We start from the raw sequence: 12875 nt of genomic DNA on the forward strand, positions 1-12875 counted from the left end.
GCCATCAAAGAACCATACAGTAGGAACAGCCGATTATGGAACCCTTTTTGTTCTTTGGACACCTCCTACAACTTGTATGGCGACTATGAGGACTTTCATTTCGTACTCAGTTGGTACCCCTATTCATCGAGGGTATCGCTTTGATACCCCCATCAGACCTTTGGACACAGTCTCACTACTCCTTGGAGCAGTCATCAGAGAACCAAATAGTAGGAACAGCCGATTATGGAACCCTTTTCGATATTTCGACACCTACAAATTGTATGGCGACTTCGGGGACCTTCATTTCGTACTCAGTTGGTACTCCTATTCATCGAGGGTATCGTTTTGATATCCCTTACAGACCTTTGGACACAGTCTTACTACTCCTTGGAGCAGTCATCAAGGAACCATATAGTAGGAACAGCCGATTATGGAGCCCTTTTTGTTCTTTGGACACCTCCTACAACTTGTATGGCGACTATGGGGACCTTCATTTCGTACTCAGTTGGTACCCCTATTCATCGAGGGTATCGTTTTGATACCCCCAACAGACCTTTGGACACAGTCTAACTACTCCTTGGAGCAGCCATCAAAGAACCATACAGTACGAACATCCGATTATGGAACCCTTTTCGTTCTTTGGACACCTCCTACAACTTGTATGGCGACTATGGGGACCTTCATTTCGTACTCAGTTGGTACCCCTATTCATCGAGGGTATCGTTTTGATACCCCCAACAGACCTTTGGACACCGTCTTACTACTCCTTGGAGCAGTCATCAGAGAACCAAATAGTAGGAACAGCCGATTATGGAACCCTTTTCGTTCTTTGGACACCTCCTATAACTTGTATGGCAACTGTGGGAACCTTCATTTCGTACTCAGTTGGTACCCCTATTCATCGAGGGTATCGTTTTGATACCCCCAACAGACCTTTGGACTCAGTCTTACTACTCCTTGGAGTAGCCATCAGGGAACCATACAGTATGAACAGCCGAATATGGAACCCTTTTCGTTCTTTGGACACCTCCTATTACTTGTATTGCGACTATGGGGACCTTCATTTCGTACTCAGTTGGTATCCCTATTCATCGAGGGTATCGTTTTGATACCCCCAACAGACCTTTGGACACAGTCTTACTACTCCAGGGAGCAGTCATCAGAGAACCAAAAAGAAGGAACAGCCGAATATGGAACCCTTTTCGTTCTTTGGACACCTCCTATTACTTGTATGGCGACTATGGGGACCTTCAAATCGTACTCAGTTGGTATCCCTATTCATCGAGGGTATCGTTTTGATACCCCCAACAGACCTTTGGACACAGTCTTACTACTCCAGGGAGCAGTCATCAGAGAACCAAAAAGAAGGAACAGCCGATTATGGAACCCTTTTCGTTCTTTGGACACCTCCTGCAACTTGTATTGCGACTATGGGGACCTTCATTTCGTACTCAGTTGGTACCCCTATTCATCGAGGGTATCGTTTTGATACCCCCAACAGACCTTTGGACACAGTCTAACTACTCCTTGGAGCAGCCATCAAAGAACCATACAGTACGAACATCCGATTATGGAACCCTTTTCGTTCTTTGGACACCTCCTACAACTTGTATGGCGACTATGGGGACCTTCATTTCGTACTCAGTTGGTACCCCTATTCATCGAGGGTATCGTTTTGATACCCCCAACAGACCTTTGGACGCCGTCTTACTACTCCTTGGAGCAGTCATCAGAGAACCAAATAGTAGGAACAGCCGATTATGGAACCCTTTTCGTTCTTTGGACACCTCCTGCAACTTGTATTGCGACTATGGGGACCTTCATTTCGTACTCAGTTGGTACCCCTATTTTTGATCGTTTGATAACCCCCGTTTGATGGTATCGTTTTGATACCCCCAACAGACCTTTGGACTCAGTCTTACTACTCCTTGGAGCAGCCATCAGGGAACCATACAGTAGGAACAGCCGATTATGGAACCCTTTTCGTTCTTTGGACACCTCCTATTACTTGTATGGCGACTTTTGGGACTTTCATTTCGTACTCAGTTGGTACCCCTATTCATCGAGGGTTTCGCTTTGATACCCCCAACAGACCTTTGGACTCAGTCTTACTACTCCTTGGAGCAGCCATCAGGGAACCATAAAGTAGGAACAGCCGAATATGGAACCCTTTTCGTACTTTGGACACCTCCTATAACTTGTATGGCGACTATGGGGACCTTCATGTCGTACTCAGTTGGTACCCCTATTCATTGAGGGTATCGCTTTGATACCCCCAACAGACCTTTGGACACCGACTTACTACTCCTTAGAGCAGTCATCAGAGAACCATATGGTAGGAACAGCCGAATATGGAACCCTGTTCGTTCTTTGGACACCTCCTGCAACTTGTATTGCGACTATGGGGACCTTCATTTCGTACTCAGTTGGTACCCCTATTCATCGAGGGTATCGTTTTGATACCCCCAACAGACCTTTGGACACAGTCTAACTACTCCTTGGAGCAGCCATCAAAGAACCATACAGTACGAACATCCGATTATGGAACCCTTTTCGTTCTTTGGACACCTCCTACAACTTGTATGGCGACTATGGGGACCTTCATTTCGTACTCAGTTGGTACCCCTATTCATCGAGGGTATCGTTTTGATACCCCCAACAGACCTTTGGACGCCGTCTTACTACTCCTTGGAGCAGTCATCAGAGAACCAAATAGTAGGAACAGCCGATTATGGAACCCTTTTCGTTCTTTGGACACCTCCTGCAACTTGTATTGCGACTATGGGGACCTTCATTTCGTACTCAGTTGGTACCCCTATTCATCGAGGGTATCGTTTTGATACCCCCAACAGACCTTTGGACTCAGTCTTACTACTCCTTGGAGCAGCCATCAGGGAACCATACAGTAGGAACAGCCGATTATGGAACCCTTTTCGTTCTTTGGACACCTCCTATTACTTGTATGGCGACTTTTGGGACTTTCATTTCGTACTCAGTTGGTACCCCTATTCATCGAGGGTTTCGCTTTGATACCCCCAACAGACCTTTGGACTCAGTCTTACTACTCCTTGGAGCAGCCATCAGGGAACCATAAAGTAGGAACAGCCGAATATGGAACCCTTTTCGTACTTTGGACACCTCCTATAACTTGTATGGCGACTATGGGGACCTTCATGTCGTACTCAGTTGGTACCCCTATTCATTGAGGGTATCGCTTTGATACCCCCAACAGACCTTTGGACACCGACTTACTACTCCTTAGAGCAGTCATCAGAGAACCATATGGTAGGAACAGCCGAATATGGAACCCTGTTCGTTCTTTGGACACCTCCTATAACTTGTATGACGACTATGGGGACCTTCATTTCGTACTCAGTTGGTACCCCTATTCATCGAGGGTATCGTTTTGATACCCCCAACAGACCTTTGGACACAGTCTTACTACTCCTTGGAGCAGCCATCAGGGAACCATACAGTAGGAACAGCCGATTATGGAACCCTTTTCGTTCTTTGGACACCTCCTATAAATTGTATGGCGACTTTGGGGACCTTCATTTCGTACTCAGTTGGTACCCCTATTCATCGAGGGTATCGTTGTGATACCCCTTACAGACCTTTGGACACAGCCTAACTACTCTTTGGAGCAGTCATCAAAGAACCAAAGAGTAGGAACAACCGATTATGGAATCCTTTTCGTTCTTTGGACACCTCCTATAACTTGTATGGCGACTATTGGGACCTGCATTTCGTAATCAGTTGGTACCCCTATTCATCGAGGGTATCGTTTTGATACCCCTTACAGACCTTTGGACACCGTCTTCCTACTCCTTAGAGCAGTCATCAGAGAACCATATAGTAGGAACAGCTGATTATGGAACCCTTTTCGTTCTTTGGACACCTCCTATAAATTGTATGGCGACTATGGGGACCTTCATTTCGTACTCAGTTGGTACCCCTATTCATCGAGGGTATCGTTTTGATACCTCTTACAGACCTTTGGACTCAGTCTTACTACTCCTTGGAGCAGCCATCAGAGAACCTTTTAGTAGGAACAGCCGATTATGGAACCCTTTTCGTTCTTTGGACACCTCCTATAACTTGTATGGCGACTATGGGGACCTTCATTTCGTACTCAGTTGGTACCCCTATTCATCGAGGGTATCGCTTTGATACCCCCAACAGACCTTTGGACACCGTCTTCCTACTCCTTGGAGCAGTCATCAGAGAACCAAATAGTAGGAACAGCCGAATATGGAACCCTTTTCGTTCTTTGGACACCTCCTATAACTTGTATGGCGACTATGGGGACCTTCATTTCGTACTCAGTTAGTACCCCTATTCATCGAGGGTATCGTTTTGATACCTCTTACAGACCTTTGGACTCAGTCTTACTATTCCTTGGAGCAGCCATCAGAAAACCATGTAGTAGGAACAGCCGATTATGGAACCCTTTTCGTTCTTTGGACACCTCCTATAACTTGTATGGCGACTATGGGGACCTTCATTTCGTACTCAGTTGGTACCCCTATTCATCGAGGGTATCGTTTTGATACCCCCAACAGACCTTTGGACACAGTCTTACTACTCCTTGGAGCAGCCATCAGGGAACCAAATAGTAGGAACAGCCGATTATGGAACCCTTTTCGTTCTTTGGACACCTCCTATAAATTGTATGGCGACTATGGGGACCTTCATTTCGTACTCAGTTGGTACCCCTATTCATCGAGGGTATCGTTTTGATACCTCTTACAGACCTTTGGACTCAGTCTTACTATTCCTTGGAGCAGCCATCAGGGAACCATACAGTAGGAACAGCCGATTATGGAACCCTTTTCGTTCTTTGGACACCTCCTACAACTTGTATGGCGACTATGGGGACCTTCATTTCGTACTCAGTTGGTACCCCTGTTCATCGAGGGTATCGTTTTGATACCCCTTACTGACCTTTGGACACAGTATAACTACTCCTTGGAGCAGTCATCAAAGAACCAAATAGTAGGAACAGCCGATTATGGAACCCTTTTCGTTCTTTGGACACCTCCTACAACTTGGATGGCGACTATGGGGACCTTCATTTCGTACTCAGTTGGTACCCCTATTCATCGAGGGTATCGTTTTGATACCCCTTACTGACCTTTGGACACAGTCTCACTACTCCTTGGAGCAGTTATCAAAGAACCATACAGTAGGAACAGCCGAATATGGAACCCTTTTCGTTCTTTGGACACCTCCTACAACTTGTATGGCGACTATGGGGACCTTCATTTCGTACTCAGTTGGTACCCCTACTCATAGAGGGTATCGTTTTGATACCCCTTACAGACCTTTGGACACAGTCTTACTACTCCTTGGAGCAGCCATCAGGGAACCATACAGTAGGAACAGCCGATTATGGAACCCTTTTCGTTCTTTGGACACCTCCTATAACTTGTATGGCGACTATGGGGACCTTCATTTCGTACTCAGTTGGTACCCCTATTCATCGAGGGTATAGTTTTGATACCCCCAACAGACCTTTGGACACAGTCTTACTACTCCTTGGAGCAGCCATCAGGGAACCATACAGTAGGAACAGCCGATTATGGAACCCTTTTCGTTCTTTGGACACCTCCTATAACTTGTATGGCGACTTCGGAGACCTTCATTTCGTACTCAGTTGGTACCCCTTTTCATCGAGGGTATCGTTTTGATACCCCCAACAGACCTTTGGACACAGTCTCACTACTCCATGGAGCAGCCATCAGGGAACCATACAGTAGGAATAGCCGATTATGGAACCCTTTTCGTTCTTTGGACACCTCCTATAACTTGTATGGCGACTATGGGGACCTTCATTTCGTACTCAGTTGGTACCCCTATTCATCGAGGGTATCGTTTTGATACCCCCAACAGACCTTTGGACACAGTCTTACTACTCCTTGGAGCAGCCATCAGGAAACCATACCGTACGAACAGCCGATTATGGAACCCTTTTTGTTCTTTGGACACCTCCTTCAACTTGTATGGCGACTATGGTGACCTTCATATCGTACCCCTATTCATCGAGGGTATCGTTTTGATACCCCTTACAGACCTTTGGACACAGTCTTACTACTCCTTGGAGCAGTCATCAAAGAAACATACAGTAGGAACAGCCGATTATGGAACCCTTTTCGTTCTTTGGACACCTCCTATAACTTGTATGGCGACTATGGGGACCTTCATTTCGTACTCAGTTGGTACCCCTATTCATCGAGGGTATCGTTTTGATACCCCCAACAGACCTTTGGACACAGTCTTACTACTCCTTGGAGCAGCCATCAGGAAACCATACCGTACGAACAGCCGATTATGGAACCCTTTTTGTTCTTTGGACACCTCCTTCAACTTGTATGGCGACTATGGTGACCTTCATATCGTACCCCTATTCATCGAGGGTATCGTTTTGATACCCCTTACAGACCTTTGGACACAGTCTTACTACTCCTTGGAGCAGTCATCAAAGAAACATACAGTAGGAACAGCCGATTATGGAACCCTTTTCGTTCTTTGGACACCTCCTATAACTTGTATGGCGACTATGGGGACCTTCATTTCGTACTCAGTTGGTACCCCTATTCATCGAGGGTATCGTTTTGATACCCCCAACAGACCTTTGGACACAGTCTTACTACTCCTTGGAGCAGCCATCAGGAAACCATACCGTACGAACAGCCGATTATGGAACCCTTTTTGTTCTTTGGACACCTCCTTCAACTTGTATGGCGACTATGGTGACCTTCATATCGTACCCCTATTCATCGAGGGTATCGTTTTGATACCCCTTACAGACCTTTGGACACAGTCTTACTACTCCTTGGAGCAGTCATCAAAGAACCATATAGCAGGAACAGTCGAATATGGAACCCTTTTCGGTTTTTGGACACCTCCTACAACTTGTATGGCAACTATGGGGACCTTCATTTCGTACTCTGGTGGTACCCCTATTCATCGAGGGTATCGTTTTGATACCCCTTACAGACCTTTGAACACAGCCTTAATACTCCTTGGAGCAGTCATCAGAGAACCGTATAGTAGGAACACCCGAATATGGAACCCTTTTCGTTCTTTCAACACCTCATATAACTTGTATGGCGACTATGGGGACCTTCATTTCGTATTCAGTTGGTACCCCTATTCATCGAGGGTATCGTTTTGATACCCCCAACAGACCTTTGGACACCGTCTTACAACTCCTTGGAGCAGTCATCAGAGAACCATATAGTAGGAGCAGCCGAATATGGAACCCTTTTCGTTCTTTGGACACCTCCTATAAATTGTATGGCGACTATGGGGACCTTCATTTCGTACTCAGTTGGTACCCCTATTCATCGAGGGTATCGTTTTGATACCCCCAACAGACCTTTGGACACAGTCTCACTACTCCATGGAGCAGCCATCAGGGAACCATACAGTAGGAACAGCCGATTATGGAACCCTTTTCGTTCTTTGGACACCTCCTACAACTTGTATGGCGACTATGGGGACCTTCATTTCGTACTCAGTTGGTACCCCTGTTCATCGAGGGTATCGTTTTGATACCCCTTACAGACCTTTGGACACAGTCTCACTACTCCTTGGAGCAGTCATCAGAGAACCATACAGTAGGAACAGCCGAATATGGAACCCTTTTCGTTCTTTGGACACCTCCTACAACTTGTATGGCGACTATGGGGACCTTCATTTCGTACTCAGTTGGTACCCCTGTTCATCGAGGGTATCGTTTTGATACCCCCAACAGACCTTTGGACACAGTCTTACTACTCCTTGGAGCAGTCATCAAAGAACCAAATAGTAGGAACAGCCGATAATGGAACCCTTTTCGTTCTTTGGACACCTCCTATAACTTGGATGGCGACTATGGGGACCTTCATTTCGTACTCAGTTGGTACCCCTGTTCATCGAGGGTATCGTTTTGATACCCCTTACAGACCTTTGGACACAGTCTTCCTACTTCTTGGAGCAGTCATCAGAGAACCAAATAGTAGGAACAGCCGAATATGGAACCCTTTTCGTTCTTTGAACACCTCCTATAATTTGGATGGCGACTATGGGGACCTTCATTTCGTACTCAGTTGGTACCCCTATTCATCGAGGGTATCGTTTTGATACCCCCAACAGACCTTTGGACACAGTCTAACTACTCCTTGGAGCAGTCATCAGAGAACCATACAGTAGGAACAGCCGAATATGGAACCCTTTTCGTTCTTTGGACACCTCCTATAACTTGGATGGCGACTATGGGGACCTTCATTTCGTACTCAGTTGGTACCCCTATTCATCGAGGGTATCGTTTTGATACCCCCAACAGACCTTTGGACACAGTCTTACTACTCCTTGGAGCAGTCATCAAAGAACCAAATAGTAGGAACAGCCGATAATGGAACCCTTTTCGTTCTTTGGACACCTCCTATAACTTGGATGGCGACTATGGGGACCTTCATTTCGTACTCAGTTGGTACCCCTGTTCATCGAGGGTATCGTTTTGATACCCCTTACAGACCTTTGGACACAGTCTTCCTACTTCTTGGAGCAGTCATCAGGGAACCATACAGTAGGAACAGCCGATTATGGAACCCTTTTCGTTCTTTGGACACCTCCTACAACTTGTATGGCGACTATGGGGACCTTCATTTCGTACTCAGTTGGTACCCCTGTTCATCGAGGGTATCGTTTTGATACCCCTTACAGACCTTTGGACACAGTCTCACTACTCCTTGGAGCAGTCATCAGAGAACCATACAGTAGGAACAGCCGAATATGGAACCCTTTTCGTTCTTTGGACACCTCCTACAACTTGTATGGCGACTATGGGGACCTTCATTTCGTACTCAGTTGGTACCCCTGTTCATCGAGGGTATCGTTTTGATACCCCCAACAGACCTTTGGACACAGTCTTACTACTCCTTGGAGCAGTCATCAAAGAACCAAATAGTAGGAACAGCCGATAATGGAACCCTTTTCGTTCTTTGGACACCTCCTATAACTTGGATGGCGACTATGGGGACCTTCATTTCGTACTCAGTTGGTACCCCTGTTCATCGAGGGTATCGTTTTGATATCCCTTACAGACCTTTGGACACAGTCTTACTACTCCTTGGAGCAGTCATCAAGGAACCATATAGTAGGAACAGCCGATTATGGAGCCCTTTTTGTTCTTTGGACACCTCCTACAACTTGTATGGCGACTATGGGGACCTTCATTTCGTACTCAGTTGGTACCCCTATTCATCGAGGGTATCGTTTTGATACCCCCAACAGACCTTTGGACACAGTCTAACTACTCCTTGGAGCAGCCATCAAAGAACCATACAGTACGAACATCCGATTATGGAACCCTTTTCGTTCTTTGGACACCTCCTACAACTTGTATGGCGACTATGGGGACCTTCATTTCGTACTCAGTTGGTACCCCTATTCATCGAGGGTATCGTTTTGATACCCCCAACAGACCTTTGGACACCGTCTTACTACTCCTTGGAGCAGTCATCAGAGAACCAAATAGTAGGAACAGCCGATTATGGAACCCTTTTCGTTCTTTGGACACCTCCTATAACTTGTATGGCAACTGTGGGAACCTTCATTTCGTACTCAGTTGGTACCCCTATTCATCGAGGGTATCGTTTTGATACCCCCAACAGACCTTTGGACTCAGTCTTACTACTCCTTGGAGTAGCCATCAGGGAACCATACAGTATGAACAGCCGAATATGGAACCCTTTTCGTTCTTTGGACACCTCCTATTACTTGTATTGCGACTATGGGGACCTTCATTTCGTACTCAGTTGGTATCCCTATTCATCGAGGGTATCGTTTTGATACCCCCAACAGACCTTTGGACACAGTCTTACTACTCCAGGGAGCAGTCATCAGAGAACCAAAAAGAAGGAACAGCCGAATATGGAACCCTTTTCGTTCTTTGGACACCTCCTATTACTTGTATGGCGACTATGGTGACCTTCATATCGTACCCCTATTCATCGAGGGTATCGTTTTGATACCCCTTACAGACCTTTGGACACAGTCTTACTACTCCTTGGAGCAGTCATCAAAGAAACATACAGTAGGAACAGCCGATTATGGAACCCTTTTCGTTCTTTGGACACCTCCTATAACTTGTATGGCGACTATGGGGACCTTCATTTCGTACTCAGTTGGTACCCCTATTCATCGAGGGTATCGTTTTGATACCCCCAACAGACCTTTGGACACAGTCTTACTACTCCTTGGAGCAGCCATCAGGAAACCATACCGTACGAACAGCCGATTATGGAACCCTTTTTGTTCTTTGGACACCTCCTTCAACTTGTATGGCGACTATGGTGACCTTCATATCGTACCCCTATTCATCGAGGGTATCGTTTTGATACCCCTTACAGACCTTTGGACACAGTCTTACTACTCCTTGGAGCAGTCATCAAAGAAACATACAGTAGGAACAGCCGATTATGGAACCCTTTTCGTTCTTTGGACACCTCCTATAACTTGTATGGCGACTATGGGGACCTTCATTTCGTACTCAGTTGGTACCCCTATTCATCGAGGGTATCGTTTTGATACCCCCAACAGACCTTTGGACACAGTCTTACTACTCCTTGGAGCAGCCATCAGGAAACCATACCGTACGAACAGCCGATTATGGAACCCTTTTTGTTCTTTGGACACCTCCTTCAACTTGTATGGCGACTATGGTGACCTTCATATCGTACCCCTATTCATCGAGGGTATCGTTTTGATACCCCTTACAGACCTTTGGACACAGTCTTACTACTCCTTGGAGCAGTCATCAAAGAACCATATAGCAGGAACAGTCGAATATGGAACCCTTTTCGGTTTTTCGACACCTCCTACAACTTGTATGGCAACTATGGGGACCTTCATTTCGTACTCTGGTGGTACCCCTATTCATCGAGGGTATCGTTTTGATACCCCTTACAGACCTTTGAACACAGCCTTAATACTCCTTGGAGCAGTCATCAGAGAACCATATAGTAGGAACACCCGAATATGGAACCCTTTTCGTTCTTTCAACACCTCATATAACTTGTATGGCGACTATGGGGACCTTCATTTCGTATTCAGTTGGTACCCCTATTCATCGAGGGTATCGTTTTGATACCCCCAACAGACCTTTGGACACCGTCTTACAACTCCTTGGAGCAGTCATCAGAGAACCATATAGTAGGAGCAGCCGAATATGGAACCCTTTTCGTTCTTTGGACACCTCCTATAAATTGTATGGCGACTATGGGGACCTTCATTTCGTACTCAGTTGGTACCCCTATTCATCGAGGGTATCGTTTTGATACCCCCAACAGACCTTTGGACACAGTCTCACTACTCCATGGAGCAGCCATCAGGGAACCATACAGTAGGAACAGCCGATTATGGAACCCTTTTCGTTCTTTGGACACCTCCTACAACTTGTATGGCGACTATGGGGACCTTCATTTCGTACTCAGTTGGTACCCCTGTTCATCGAGGGTATCGTTTTGATACCCCTTACAGACCTTTGGACACAGTCTCACTACTCCTTGGAGCAGTCATCAGAGAACCATACAGTAGGAACAGCCGAATATGGAACCCTTTTCGTTCTTTGGACACCTCCTACAACTTGTATGGCGACTATGGGGACCTTCATTTCGTACTCAGTTGGTACCCCTGTTCATCGAGGGTATCGTTTTGATACCCCCAACAGACCTTTGGACACCGTCTTACTACTCCTTGGAGCAGTCATCAAAGAACCAAATAGTAGGAACAGCCGATTATGGAGCCCTTTTTGTTCTTTGGACACCTCCTACAACTTGTATGGCGACTATGGGGACCTTCATTTCGTACTCAGTTGGTACCCCTATTCATCGAGGGTATCGTTTTGATATCCCTTACAGACCTTTGGACACAGTCTTACTACTCCTTGGAGCAGTCATCAGAGAACCATACAGTAGGAACAGCCGAATATGGAACCCTTTTCGTTCTTTGGACACCTCCTACAACTTGTATGGCGACTATGGGGACCTTCATTTCGTACTCAGTTGGTACCCCTGTTCATCGAGGGTATCGTTTTGATACCCCCAACAGACCTTTGGACACAGTCTTACTACTCCTTGGAGCAGTCATCAAAGAACCAAATAGTAGGAACAGCCGATAATGGAACCCTTTTCGTTCTTTGGACACCTCCTATAACTTGGATGGCGACTATGGGGACCTTCATTTCGTACTCAGTTGGTACCCCTGTTCATCGAGGGTATCGTTTTGATATCCCTTACAGACCTTTGGACACAGTCTTACTACTCCTTGGAGCAGTCATCAAGGAACCATATAGTAGGAACAGCCGATTATGGAGCCCTTTTTTGTTCTTTGGACACCTCCTAAACTTGTATGGGACTATGGGGACCTTCATTTCTACTCAGTTGGTACCCCCTATTCATCGAGGGTATCGTTTTGATACCCCCAACAGACCTTTGGACACAGTCTTAACTACTCTTGGAGCAGCATCAAAGAACCATACAGTACGAACATCCGATTATGGAACCTTTTCGTTCTTTGGACACCTCCTACAACTTGTATGGCGAACTATGGGGACCTTCATTTCGTACTCAGTTGGTACCCCCTATTCATCGAGTGGTATCGTTTTGATACCCCCAACAGACCTTTGGACACGGTCTTACTACTCCTTGGAGCAGTCATCAGAGAACCAAATAGTAGGAACAGCGATTATGGAACCCTCTTCGTTCTTTGGACACCTCCTATAACTTGTATGGCACCTGATGGGACCTTCTATTTCGTACTCAGTTGGTACCCCTATTTCATTCGAGGGTATCGTTTTGATACCCCCAACAGACCTTTGGACACAGTCTTACTACTCCTTGGAGCAG

The sequence above is a fragment of the Anopheles stephensi genome, unplaced genomic scaffold (assembly GCF_013141755.1).
Source record: "Anopheles stephensi strain Indian unplaced genomic scaffold, UCI_ANSTEP_V1.0 ucontig440, whole genome shotgun sequence".
Taxonomy (NCBI): Eukaryota; Metazoa; Arthropoda; class Insecta; order Diptera; family Culicidae; genus Anopheles; species Anopheles stephensi.